Raw genomic sequence first — 13,389 nt, forward strand, 5'->3', positions numbered from 1 at the left:
TTTTTGGGGGTGTGAACCCAGGGGTTCTCGAACATGGGGGTCCTGTTGTCCGAAGGGACCCGATGCCTGGCCAGAATCTGTTTTCCTTGCTTGTTAGAGTGGGGGCAGGGTTTTACCTTTGCTTCTCTGGGGCACGTTCTCCCCACTGTGCTGCTCCGTCTCAAGCTTCCAGAAGGACAATGGTGGCTTGTATTTTCAGTGTCCTTGCTGAATCTTCATGTGGGAAGCAGCAACTCCCAGGCTCTGGGGGGCAGCCTGTGTCCAAGCCCCAGCTCTGCCGCGGGGGGACCTCTGGCAGGGCACTCTGTCCCTGAACCTTAGTTTCCCAGCGATAAAAATGGGGTAAGAACAGTACTTCTCTCAGAGTGGTTTTGAGGATTAAGGGAGAGCGCTAGGAGCACTTCCAACTCAAGAATCTTAGTCATTCATTGTAAACTCATTTCCATCTCATGACAGCCCAATCAGGGAGGTAAGATTCTCCCCAGAGGCCTGGGGAGTCAGGGAAGTGACATATCCAAGGCCACATGGAGATCAGTGGTGGGAGAGAGAGAGAGAGAGAGAGAAAGGGAGGGAGGGAGAGAGCTGCATTCCACACCTGGCTTTGCCACTCTGAGAAAATCACTTCAGCTCCCTGGGCCTCAGTTTCCTCATCTGGGAAGTGGGAATAATGCTAGTCCTTACTGTGGTGAGAAGTATCAAGTATGACATAAACTCAAGGTATTGGACTACTATTAAAAAAAAATGATGTGGAATAAAAAAGAATTCCTTAGATAGATCTTCGTTTCATTTGACCTGTATTTCTAGAAAAACCGCCTTTAGGCCAAACCTTGGGTACCAAGTTCTGCCAGGAGGCACATGGCTAACCTTGAGTTCCTGGAGGTGTACTGTCCCTGCTCCGTGGAGAAGCAGCTTAGGACAAGCCGTGTATCCGAACCCAGTGCTGCTGGGAGTATGCCAGCTCCCCCTCTCCTCTCTACCGATGGGTTCTACTGGTCACTGCAGGCACCGTGGGTCAGGGATCCGGTGTCATGTTGAAGACAAAGATGCTGACTTAAATGCCATGCATCGAGGACTCCCTTTGCGGTCAAGGTGACCTTGTAGCTCCTAGACCGGAAGAAATGATAGGACTATTCCAAGTTTGTCTTTGAGGATTCTCCCTCCCAGGCGGCTTGATACTTTCATCTGGTGGATCTTGGGAAATATGTTATTGGTTGCAATAACATTTCTGGATTCTGGATCCCCTCCCTGTACCCACCCGTACACTTGGACCCGTAACCTTGCTAAGGCGTCCTACTGTGACACTGGCCATGTGACTTGCGCTGGCCTCCTGGATGTCTGCTAGCAGACAAGACGCAAGACAAGGCTTGCAGAAGCGCTGGCCCCTTCCAGCTTACGCCCTGGCTCCTCAGCCACCACCGTGAGAACATGCCCGAGCAAGACTACCGGAGGGCTAACCACGTGTGGCGCCTGCTCGACTCACCCCTGTCGCCCCAGCTGAGGTCATCTTAGATCAGCCAATCCCAAAGATCTGGGTAAATCCAACCACCATCATCAGCAGAGACACTTAACCTTTAGCTAAGGTGTCCAACTGCGGGGTTCGTGAGCGAACCCAACCCACAAAGGCTAACACCTGTAGATTACAAGCTAAGTAAACGCTTCTTGTTGTTCACTAGTGAGGCTGGTGGCTGGCTGTTATGAAGGGCTCTCATGGCGATAAGTAATGGATACACACACATCCATATGTGCATATTAAAAAGTACAGTATGCTCTGGGTTTGCTTAGAATTTGCTACACAATCTAAACTATCCTTTCTCTGTTGTTGGAGATACTGGCGCAAAATGTTTCCATTTTCCGTACACACACCCGCTTGATGTAGACACTGTCGCATCATGCCAACGAAATCCCGATACAAGAACATGGAAAATTCGAAAGGCTTTTCTCTCCCCCTTATGTCTCACCCTTCCTCTTCCAATCCACTTTTTAAAAATAAAACTCTAAAATATATTTTAAATAGATAGGTCCTATTTATGAGAAGCACCCATTCCAGGTCAAGAATCTGCCTTTTGGAGAATTCCCCAGACTGTGGTTTTCCTCCAAATGCAGCTGCTCTAAGCCCCTCAGAGTCCTCCTCCTTACAATTGCTCCTCTGCCTTCACATCCTGTCCTTTAACTGTGAAGAGGCAGGAGCCTTCAAGGCACCTCCCCACCGCAGTCCCCAGATGTCCCTCCCAGGGACTGCCACCCGATGCCTGTGCCCCCACCCCCAGTGCCTCTCCCACCTTTTGCCAGGTGACAATCACAGACCAACTACACCCCCTTCCCCTCTTCCTAGCAGCCTCACAACTTCGGGCAAGCTCCCTAACCTCTGTGAGCCCCAGCCTCCCCGTCTGCACGGCGAAGGTAAGGAGAGGCCCTAGCTCACGGGACTGCCATGAGGATTAAATGAGATAGTACGGTGCCAGTACACGCGGCATTGTGCGAGGCACGGTAAGCCCTTGATAGATGTGAGCTATTATTATAATTGTATGCATGGTGCCATGGGAACCTGAAATCCTGGCGAGCAGTTACTTAATACTTACCATGTGCCTACTGTTTTGAGTATTTTAAGAACTGTTTTCGTGCTTTTTATACGTTTATTTCATTTTTTAAACCTCATGACAACAGTTTGTTGTATAGGTAGTGTTATCTCCAGTTTCTGGATGAAAAAAAAAAAACCCACAGAGGCACAGAGAAGTTAAGTAACCTCCCTAAGAGCACACAGCCAACAGATCGCCCTGACAGCCCTCTCCATTCTCCCTACTTTATTATAGTTCTTCATCCATCCTTCCCACCGGGGGTCTGGGATGTGTAATTAATTTGTGCCTTCTCAGTGCTTAGCACATGTCAGACCATCGTATTAGGGGAGGCTGCCACAGAACGTTCTGTGTCCCCCCAGTCTTTTCTCTTTCGGCATTGGCCCCCTTGAGGGCAGAGGACTGGGTCTCCTGATCCCTGCACCTGCTCCTTCCTGAATCGGCCGGGTGGGACCAGATGGTGCCTTGGAGAGGAAACGAGCTCCTTCTCACAGTGGCACACACATGCTCCGGGCTCTCCACACGCCGTCTCACAATCCAGCTGGATTCAAGACACAGGAAGCAAACAAGGCTTTCAGCAGCCTCGGGCAAGCAGGGGTGAAATTAGTAGATTGGTGTACAAAGAAGCGTTTAATAATGCTATCACGCTACCCGTCCTCACGGAGCCGTTGTGACATTCTGCATTAAAGAAGGGACGACTCTCAGTTGCTGCACCGACCGGAGGCCTGGCATCACGCGGGCTCCCAGCCCCCAGAACACTTGTATTTTCTGGTGACGGATGGCGTGCATAGAGGGATCAGGGGAAACTGGTGGCTTCATACAGAAATGTCCTCGTAGAACCCTCGAAGCCCTTTGTAATGCGGTTGCTCTTCTGCTTGCCTGTCGGGGGCATCATTTTTGTTAACTATTAAGGAGCTGTTTGTTGAGCTAATGTCGCCATGGCAACTGGGTGGGGGAGGGGTACTGTCATAGTCTGGTGCTGCCCAAATTATAGCATATTAATCAAGTGTGTGATGCAATTTAATGAGTTTCCTTGTGTGCCTCCCCATCACGATGAACGTAGAGGACCCAGGGACTTGGGGTTTGCCCCCGTTGTCACTGTTAAAGACATGTTCCCTCACCAGTCCCTGGTGCTGTACTGTTTGCTGCATGGATGGATGGATGGATGGATGGACAGAAGGACAGATGGATGGACAGAAGGATGGATGGATGGATGAAAGCCGGAACCAAAATTTTCCACATACTCACTAGAGCTGTTTCTGCCCACTCTCCCATTTTACAGTGAGAAGGACTTTTGCCAGAGAGAGTTAGGGAAAGCCAGAGAGGTCAGGAAAGTAAACGGGGGCAGGCACAGTTAACAGTTTCCTTGCCTGAAGGGAGGACCGATGGAAACAACAAAGAGGCAGCGCACAGGCTCAGACCGCCTGGGTTCAAATCCCGGCTCTATCTCCTCCCCCTGTGCCGCTCGTGAGGCAGTGGCCGCTCTCCCAAGCTGCTTGTTTCCCCACGTGTCAGAGGGGTCATGACCATGAGTGCTCAGAGGGCCGGTGACGGGGATTATAGTCCAAATTCCACGGCGCTTGGCCAGAGTACGTGCCTGATCACACACTGACCGTCACCCCTGCCCTGCCACCACCGGGAGGAAAAGCCCCAAGAGAGGCCCCATGGTGCTTTCATGGTCTAAAGGTCTAACTGGGCCCTGACCATCCAGGGCAGGATCCAAACCCAGGTCTGGTCAACTCTGCTGCCATGCCATGTTCTTTCCGAGGTCGGCAAACATTTTCTGGAAAGGGCCAGATAGTCAATATTTTAGGCTTGGTGGGTCACATGCAGTCTCTGTTGCATATATATATATATATATATATATATATATATATATATTTAAAATCCTTTAAAAATATAAAACCATTCTTAGCACACAGGCTGCTCAGAGATAGGCATAGTTGGCTGATCCTTGCCATGCTGTCTTAGGAGGAAACAGGAAAAAGAGGAAAGAAAGCAAAGCGAAAGGCGACGCATACATGGCTTCTTCTCCCACTAAGAGCGGGTTGAAGCTACACACAAAAATGAAAAACTTGGGCCTAGGAATTTGTTTGACTTTAAAAAACAAAATAAAACCAACCCTGGTGATTCCTTGCAGTCCTGCAATGCTCATTCTAGAGTTTACGAAGGGAGGCACAGAAAAGTAGGGTGACTCGGCCAAGGTCACGCTGCTAGTAAAGGACAGAGCCGGCACATAAACCCAGAGGTCTGGCACCAGACCACTTTCCCACCACTCCAGCCATCCATCTCCACTCCGTTGAAAACAATTTCTGTGCTCTATCATTTTGAGACTCCGGACATCCTCCACCAGCTGACCCGGGAAGGAGCCAGACTCTGGGGTCTGGTCGGTCTGTGATCCTGTCCCGGCTCTACTGTTACTGAGTCTGTGACCTTGGAAATGATGAACCTTTTGGTCTTCAGTGTCCTTGATGGTAAAATGGGGGTTATTTGCTATACCCTCCCTCTGAGTGGTTATGAGGTTAGCAAATGGCCTTGGACGTGCCCAGTGCTGGCTAGATTGCACAACAGTTATGACAATGACGGCGGCAGGAGAGAAAAACAGCCCCCAGAGATGCTCAAGCCCTAATCCCCGGAATCTGTGAATGTGTTACTTTAAATGGCAAAGAGGAATTAAGGTTGCCAATCAGCTGACCTTAAAATAAAGAGAGCACATGGATTATCCAGGTAGGCACAACGCATCGCAAGAGTCGTTGGAGCCTGAAAAGATGGGCAGAAGAATCGGTTTCAGAGTGATGCAGCAGGAGGGAAACTTGACTGGCCATCGCTGGCTCTGAAGATGCAAGAGGCCGTGAACTAAGGAATTCGGGAGGCTTCGAGAAGCTGGAAAAGGCAAGCAATGGATTTCACCCCCACAACCTCCAGAAAGGCACGCATCTTGCTGACACCCTGATTTTAGCTCAGTGAGACCTCTTCTGGACTTCTGACTTCCAGGACTGTAAGCTTGTGTGGTTTCAGGCACCAAGTATTTGTTATCACAGCAAAAGGAAGGAGGGAACTGACACACCGTTTATGATAGAAAGGAGAAGCCTCCTGTGTGTGCTCACCGGTGCTGCTCAACCAGCCACCCTGGGCTTCAGCTTGGTGGGACGTGCGACCCGAACCCCTCCATTCCAGGACACTTGCTGGGATGGCCGTCAAAGCCAAGCCCTCTTCCCATGGGGGTTGCCGAGAGAAGCTGCTGGATCCTTGGGGGGAAACTAGCCTGAGCGAAGCCCGCACAGAAGACATTGGAGTCTCGGGATGGGGAGAAGCGAAGCCTGCTGACATGGTTTAGGTCCTGCTGGGCTCAAAGCCAGGCCAGCTCAGACTTTTCAATTACATGAACTGCTTTTTTGTTTTGGACTTCCGTCAGTTTGAATCAGATCTCCAGCTTGTAACCAAAAGTCTGACTAATATCATCAAATACCCACTTACGTACTGTTACCTACTGGTTTCAACTGTTATCATTTCCTCGGCCAGTGATGTCTGGGTTCTGAAAGAGCACAGAACCGGGTTGAGGGCAGGGCTGTAGGGCGGGGTGTCAGACAGACACAGGGGAAGGCGGGACGTCATCTCTCCTGGAGCAGGAGCAAGAGAAGCTGAAGGAAGGAGCAAAGAGGCCTCGCACACTCCCGAATGGGAGTGTGATGTGAACTCACACCCGGACCTGTGGAGAAGCACACACCCCCGATGGGGTCTTCATGTCTAGTCCAGCAGGGTCGAGCACATTTCAGATCGGTGGCACCTGGGACAGCGGTAGCTTGGTTTCCCAAATGAGTGCTTTTATTTCTGGTCTTGCCTCTTAAATGCCGACAGCATCCCCGGGTTCTGTCCTCTGCTCTGAGCCATCCCCGAGAGAGAATGCAATCACCCCGTGGCCTCGCCTTGCCCCTCCGTCAGCTGTCTGTCCATCTGCGCGCCTCCCCAGTCGGCTGGAGGGATGTGGCACATGCCCTTTGGTGATGGTGACAGTTGCCCACGCTGATTTTTCACGGGACAGCGAGGGCGGGGTGGGGGGTATGCCACTGTTGGGGAGGGTGACACAGTTTGAGAAGAACCCAGCTGATGGTTCTCTCTTCCTTTCCCAGGACTACCCCCATCAGGGTGACAACCACAGACCTAGATATGGATGACTCCTGAATTAGTCCATCCTGTTCTGAAATGGCCTACGCCCGTGTTGGACATTTCCAGCAGGATGGTGACACAAATGCTGACACTGAAATTAACAGCAAGACCGCTGCTAATGGGACACAAGCGTCCTCTTACTGAGCACTCGCTCTGTGCCATCCATAGCTCCTGACGCTCCTGCAATGACCTGTACAGCCTCGCAGGCAGCTAAGAACTGCGTAATCCCCATTACACAGATGAAGACACTGAGGCTTTGGACAAGGAAATGACCCCTCCAGGGTCACACCGCTAGTAAGTGGCCGAGTCAGGATTTGGATTCCTGTCATTGGGACTCCCTGAGACCAACTGCTTCACCAACGCTCTCCACTGCCTCCCAGTCCCTGGGCATCCCACAAGTGCGTCAAATACTTCTGTTCTCCCTCTCTGTTTGCTCCCCAGCTCAGCAGGATCACTCCCAGATTTCTAAGCCAGACGCTGAGGGCTCCCTCTTGACTCCCCTGTCCTCACTTTCTGTGTTCCAGGCCAGTCAATGCTTTCTCTGAATGGGTACCCTGGGGGCAACTCCCATCGCTCTACCCCTGCTGTGACTGTCCACCCCCCCACCCCCGCCCAGGGCCACGCCTTCTCTCCAGGGCCAGCTCTCCGCTGCTGCCTTCTGATCGTGTCTGTCTGTCCATGTGTCTGTCCAGCCTTTGCTCCGTCCTACCTGCAGCACTATGACCACATCACGTTTCTAAACCGGAGACCGCATCACATCACCTGCCTGGTTTCAAACTTCTGAAAGCTGCTTGCTGCTTCCTACAGGCAGTCCGGTCCTGAGCATGGTGTCTGAGATCTCCGGGCTTTGACTCATCTGACCTGGCCCATCTCAACTGCCGTGGGCTCCCCCATCAGGCTCTACCTGCTCCAGCCAACACCGGACTAACGGCACCTCCAAATGTCCCAGACTTCCTCTCCCTCTGCGCCTCTGGGCACACCTCCCCGACTTCCCGATCCCGCAGAAATCCTTCCCCTCCCTCAGGCTCTAGTCCAGAGCCTCCCAGAGAAACCCCAGCAGAATGGACTTTGTTTCTGTGGGTGGGAAGCTCACAGCCTTCAGGTCAATCTGGGATCACAGGACACACCGATTTCTGCACTGACTTACTGACTGATTTTGAGTTACTGACTCTGCGCCCGTCCCCGCTGCAAGCACATTCCACAAACTCAGTCGTCACAACTACCCCGCAGTTGGGGCCGTAAGGTCCACGGGAACCCAGAGGGGGGACAAGGGCCTCCGAGGAAGCTGCTGGACGTGCTGAGGGGACACCCCTGCCTGCCCGGGGCCTCCAGGTGCCAGCTCCTCAGGGGAGCCTATGCTGGCCATGCCCTCTGACCTCAAGACCCCGCTCCCCTCCCCACCGATCCCCCACGGCACTCTAGGCCCCATCCTCAGGAGCAATGACAGGAGGCTGGACAAGGACAAGGAAAGGGAACCCGGCAGTGTTACAGGACACAGCGAGTGGAGGTTCAGGAGGAAGAAGGAGAGGGAGAGTGAGGGACCCACTCGTCTTTCGCTGGCCAGGCCTTCTCCTGGGGTGGGGCAGAGGAGGCTCCTCAGGCAGGGGAGCATGCCGTGGGCTGCAGAACCATTCCGCTCCAGGCCTCGGGAGAGAGGACAACAGAGAAGCATGAGGTTGTCCAGGCCAGGGCCCGAGAGGATGAGGCAGACGCTCCAGGAGGCCAGGCGAAAGGGTGTGCGTGCACTACTCTGTTGCCCCCTTAGAACCTCTCCTCTCAGCCAACAAGCCAGGAGTCCCACAAACTCTCCCGGGCTTCCCAGGCCTGCCCGCCCAGCCCCTGGCTTCTGTGACCAGGGGTCTTGTTCCTCCAGCCGCGTGGGTTCCTCTCCCTGCCTCGGAGACTCAATTGGTCTTGATTTTTCTTAAGTGAGAACTTCATCTTTCTCCTGAAGATTGTCAGGGGCTAAGGCCGAAACGGGGAGTTCCATTTCAAATTTCCTACCCATTTTTAACAAGTAGATACCCTCCTTTGGCATGCCTACACTCCAGTCACTTCGTATCTACCCGACACTTGGCCACCTTCGCTGTCCCGACTCTCCCTATACTGGGTGTGGCGTTTGGATTCTGACGCTTGCTGAGTCCAAGGGAAGACGGGGACATGGTCTGCTCACTGTGTGGCTCAGCATCTTCTGGACAGACGTGCAACGAAAGCCTTCACACACATGCCCGTCAGGACCCCAGGAACATCCGCTACTCCACCCAGAGGACCAAGGGTAACTCAAGTTTAAGGTTTAAGTTTTAAAGGTTTAAGTTTTTCCCATTGAAAAATCATTGAGAATAAGAAGGAAGAGCCTCTGAGAAAAGCTAACAGGAGTCATTCGAAAAGTATGGTGCTATTTTAAAAAAATCTATCTGTAACAGCATTTTCTCGAACATATTGTAAGAAGAGAGCTATGCTTTCAGGGGGACTATAGATAGGAGGTGGTACGGGGGAGAAGGAATAGCAGTGTTTTGACCATCTTTTTGGGAGCAAGATCGCCTGCAAGGTATCTTCCGCCTTTTATCTCACTTACTCTCCCGGACTGCCCTGTGGGGTGTATTATTTCCCCATTTTACAGATCAAGAAACTCAGGGAAAATCTAGTTCTGGACTGTTTTGTCTCATCTTGTGCATATAATTCTGCAAAAACAGCTTATTCGCAGCGAGTGCAGCCAAGTCTAATTCAAATTCTCTGGCAATTTGAAATAGAAGCCAAGCTGCCCATTGAATGATTTTCTACCTCAAAAACATCCCACTTTCATTAGCGTTTTCGGTCGTACCCATTGTCAGCGCCCAGAGTACGCGTCCTAGAATGGGTCAGGCACGCTCAGTCATGTGGTCAGACTTGCTAAGCATGGATCACTGTGGTCCCCTGCACTGGGGCCAGTTACCTAGTTGCTAGCTCATTTGATTCCATTCACTGGAAGGGAACAGTGCCCCTGTACTCAGGAGCTGCCCGACGATGAAGACTTCTCACTTACTTGGGTTGGCGCTAACGTGGTCCAGGTTAATGAAGCTGTGCCTAGGCTTTGCCTCTCTGATGCAAAACAAGGCTGCTGATAGGGAAGTCCAAAGTATGGGGGTAGCGAGTGACTGGTTTTAGAAACTGCTTTATGCAGGGATGCCAAGAACTGGCCCGGATGCCACAAGTCCTCTCTCCCATCACAGCGGCCTCAGCAGACATCACTAATCCATTGTGGCACACCATTTCCTGGATATTTCCCAGACTCCTTCACAACACCCTGCCCCTGCAGACATGAGCAATTGATGAGAGTCCAAAAAATGAAATCTATTTACCATCCCTGCCCTAGCCCAGTATCTCATCTAAACAGAGGCGGCACAGAAGCTGAGAGAAGCTGCAGGCATGACAGAGCCAGGGACTGGGGCTTCTTTCCTCTGAATGCTTCCCCTCCGAAGCTGCCCAGGAAGGTCCTTCATCCCTGGTTCCTTCCCACTACAGGTACCAGTGAAGTGGGGGTCACTTGGCAAAATGTCAGACATTTTTTTAAGAGCCCGCAGGCACGGGGGGGCAGTGCCTGGGCCCTAGATGGCTTTGGCTCACACTACAGTCCTACAGTCCAGCTAGGGTCACAGCATGATGGGCAGGGACAAAAGGCAGGCCCGTGGATGAGCTCATTCTATAGTCCAGGTCTACTGCTAATGCCTGATAAATGTCTCAGGCAAATGCAATTTATTTTTTCTAAAAGAAAAAGTAACAGCAATGAGTTTACTGAAAGGGAAAGTACGTACTCAAGAAGGGAGTGCGAGTGGGCTCTGAGAGGGAGCTGCCCCAGGAGGCTTGGGTCTCACCTACTTGTAGGGAGGTTAAAGCGAGGGTCTGAATATTCACGGGGGGGGGGCGGGATGGGGGGTTTCCCGCTGGAGTGTGGAGCTCCGGGGAACCTCGCCCACACTTACTTTTGGTCACTTGACGCATGCATCCTAGCAGCTCCTGCGAGCATACTTTGTGCTCTCCAGTGCCCCTGGCAGAGGGGTCATCCTCGGTCACTAAGACACACGCATGCTTGGGTCTCCGTAAAAGGTGCCTGGCGTTTTTATTCTTCTTAGGTCCCTGACTGCCGCTTCTCTGTTGCTTACTGCCTGCCATCCTGTTTTAATTCCTGTTCCCTGATCCCTATGCTACCCTGCCTGTAACACCATCACCCTGCCTCTCCACACACTTGCTCTCCTTTGGGTCCTGGGCTCCCCACACCTGCGGGACGCACACCTGTGCTGCGGGCAGTCCTTGACCCATGTTGGAGGCTCGGGGCTGGCTCTGCCTGTCGGCACTTGGCCCACACCCGAACGGCCCAGAGCGCACCCTGGGAGAAGGTACCCCAGCCCCAGAGCCCAAATTAGGTTTCATAGGTGGCCGCTTGAATGGGCCGGCAGTATGGCCCCATTTAGCCGGCCTGCCTAGTGTTATCTCCCGCTTTTCCGGCAGTCCAAGTGGCACAGGTGTCTCTTAGTGGTGTGTACCCATACCATCACCCAGGGCCCCCCCCCCGGCAATGCCGTCTAGATCCTTCTAGGTCTGCCTGCAGGGCAAATATGGGCACTTGTGGAGTGTGAGGCTTGGACTTAGGCAGATGCTAGCTACACCCAGTTCAGGCAAGTGCAATTTTTATCTGAGCCCTGCTACGAGTCCCAGTGTGGTGCGTGGCGCCTTTTATAAACTGAACCATTGTTCTGAGAATCCGTCTCCCAGCTGAAGAGGCAGCCAGACCTCACTCGGGAGGGGATGGGGGAGGGGGCACTGGCTGTGAGGCTCAAGTTCATGCCACCCAAACTCAGCTCTTAAATGATTTTCCATCTGCATCAACAGAATCTTTCTTCTGTACGGTGCTTTTCAAGTCGTTAAGATCATTTCTGCAAGAGGAGGAGGCTCGCCCTGGTTTGCAGTTCACTGGGGGACAGGGAGGTCCTGAGAAGTCAGACCACTTTCCAGGAGGGCCCTCAGCCAGTAATAAACGGCTGAGCAGCCCCTGCCTTCCGCTCGGTGCCGGGATTACAACGGCGCATCAGAGAGAGCGCCGGGACAAACGGAGCCGTCTTCTCACAGCATCTCCATTTTACAGAGTGGGCTCGGGGGTACGATCGCTTCCCTGTCCCCTCACCCCCCAGTTAAGCCCGGGCTCCTGACTCCCAGCCCAGAGCTCTGTCTTCTGCCTCACGCTGTTCCAACACTGAACCTTCATCCAGGGTCATGTCCCTCATGTAGAAGACTAGGGCTCCTGTTTATTGGGCACTTACTATGTAGTGGCCCAGGGCCAAGCCGCTGGACAGGAATTAACTCAAGGACAACTCCCAGCCACCCTCTGTGGTAGGTGTTATCACAATCCTGCTATCAGCCGGGAAGACTGAAGTATATAAGACCACGTCCCCCGCCCCCCCACAGCTAGTGGAAGAGGCAGGATTTGAACCTGGGGCGATGGACCACAGGGGCCCTGCTCCTCCTAACGAGCCATCACCTCCCATGGTACCTCCCATGGTGCCTCCCCATCGCTTTCCTTTCCGGCCATTTGACAATCACTTACTGAGCACCTACTATGTGCCAAGTCCTGTGAATCAAAGACACAGCCCCTGCCCTCAAAGCCCCACTCCTGCTTAAAGCTTTGCCCAGAAAGCATCAAGGCATGGCTCAAATGTGTTGTTCAGCCCTCCCCTCCCATCCGTTGTCTCCCACCCACTCCCCGCCAGCTCTCCACAGCGCTCAGGACTCAGCTGAATAGAGTCTACGCACAACGACTGTCAAATGTCAAACTCAATTCTCATCTGTGCTGTCAGTTTCTTAAAGAAAACCCTGTCTCCGGCCTCCCACAGCACCCTGTCCTCAGGGGTCCTTGATAAATATTTACAGCTGCCACTGACCCAGGCCCAGGGCAAGAAGACCCAGTCACAAAGCACAAAGGAAGCCCGGGGGCTCATTCCTCAGACCATCCCATTCACAGTGGGTGTCCCTCCAGCCCAAATTCCCCACCTGGGTCTGGGGTGCGATTCTTCTCACACTAGCTTGAGTCTGTGGTACTGGTCTTGCCAAGGAGCCCTGGCGCCCTTAGGAAGCCACCCCCACTGTCCTCCCGCAGCCTAGGGTAATAGGGGAATCCTGCCACAGCGGCCCCCATGGCTTTTTCTTCTGGTCTGTGTGGCCTGGATCAAAGCTCTCGATGGGAGGACTAGCTGGTTAATCTTTTGGTGGTCTGGGCAGGGGACAGGGCTCCCCAGAGCCTCTAATCAAAATGGCCACCGTGCTTGGAGAGTTGGCCATCCCATCACGCACGTGAGGCGCTGTCATATGTGTGGCTGTCTGACGGTAGCTCGGGTACAGCAGGGGCCAACGGACAACAGGTCTTAGGAAGACGCGATGGTCATCTCATCCAGCAACTTCCAAACATTTTTACAGCAGAACCCCATCAAACAGGCAGTGCTGAGAGAGTGTGTGCTCACAAGGCCCCCACCCCTCACCCTACGACTCCTGGGGGTTCCAGGGCATCCCGGGAACAGAGTCTGTAAGACACTGCCCCTGTCCAAACTGCTCCTTTCTTCAACATCGATACTTCTGCAACCCACACTTGCATTCTCCCAGTGACAGGGAACTCACTACTTCC

The 13,389-nt window shown here is 52.9% G+C and overlaps 1 protein-coding gene across 1 annotated transcript in view; it reads right to left on the reverse strand.

Annotated features, from left to right (window-relative positions):
- Window positions 1–13,389, reverse strand: part of ZHX2 (zinc fingers and homeoboxes 2) — a 155,763-nt gene that overhangs the window by 70,221 nt on the left and 72,153 nt on the right. The window lies entirely within an intron of this gene.

The sequence above is a fragment of the Martes martes genome (genome assembly GCF_963455335.1).
Source record: "Martes martes genome assembly, chromosome: 4".
In the NCBI taxonomy this organism is placed as follows: domain Eukaryota; kingdom Metazoa; phylum Chordata; class Mammalia; order Carnivora; family Mustelidae; genus Martes; species Martes martes.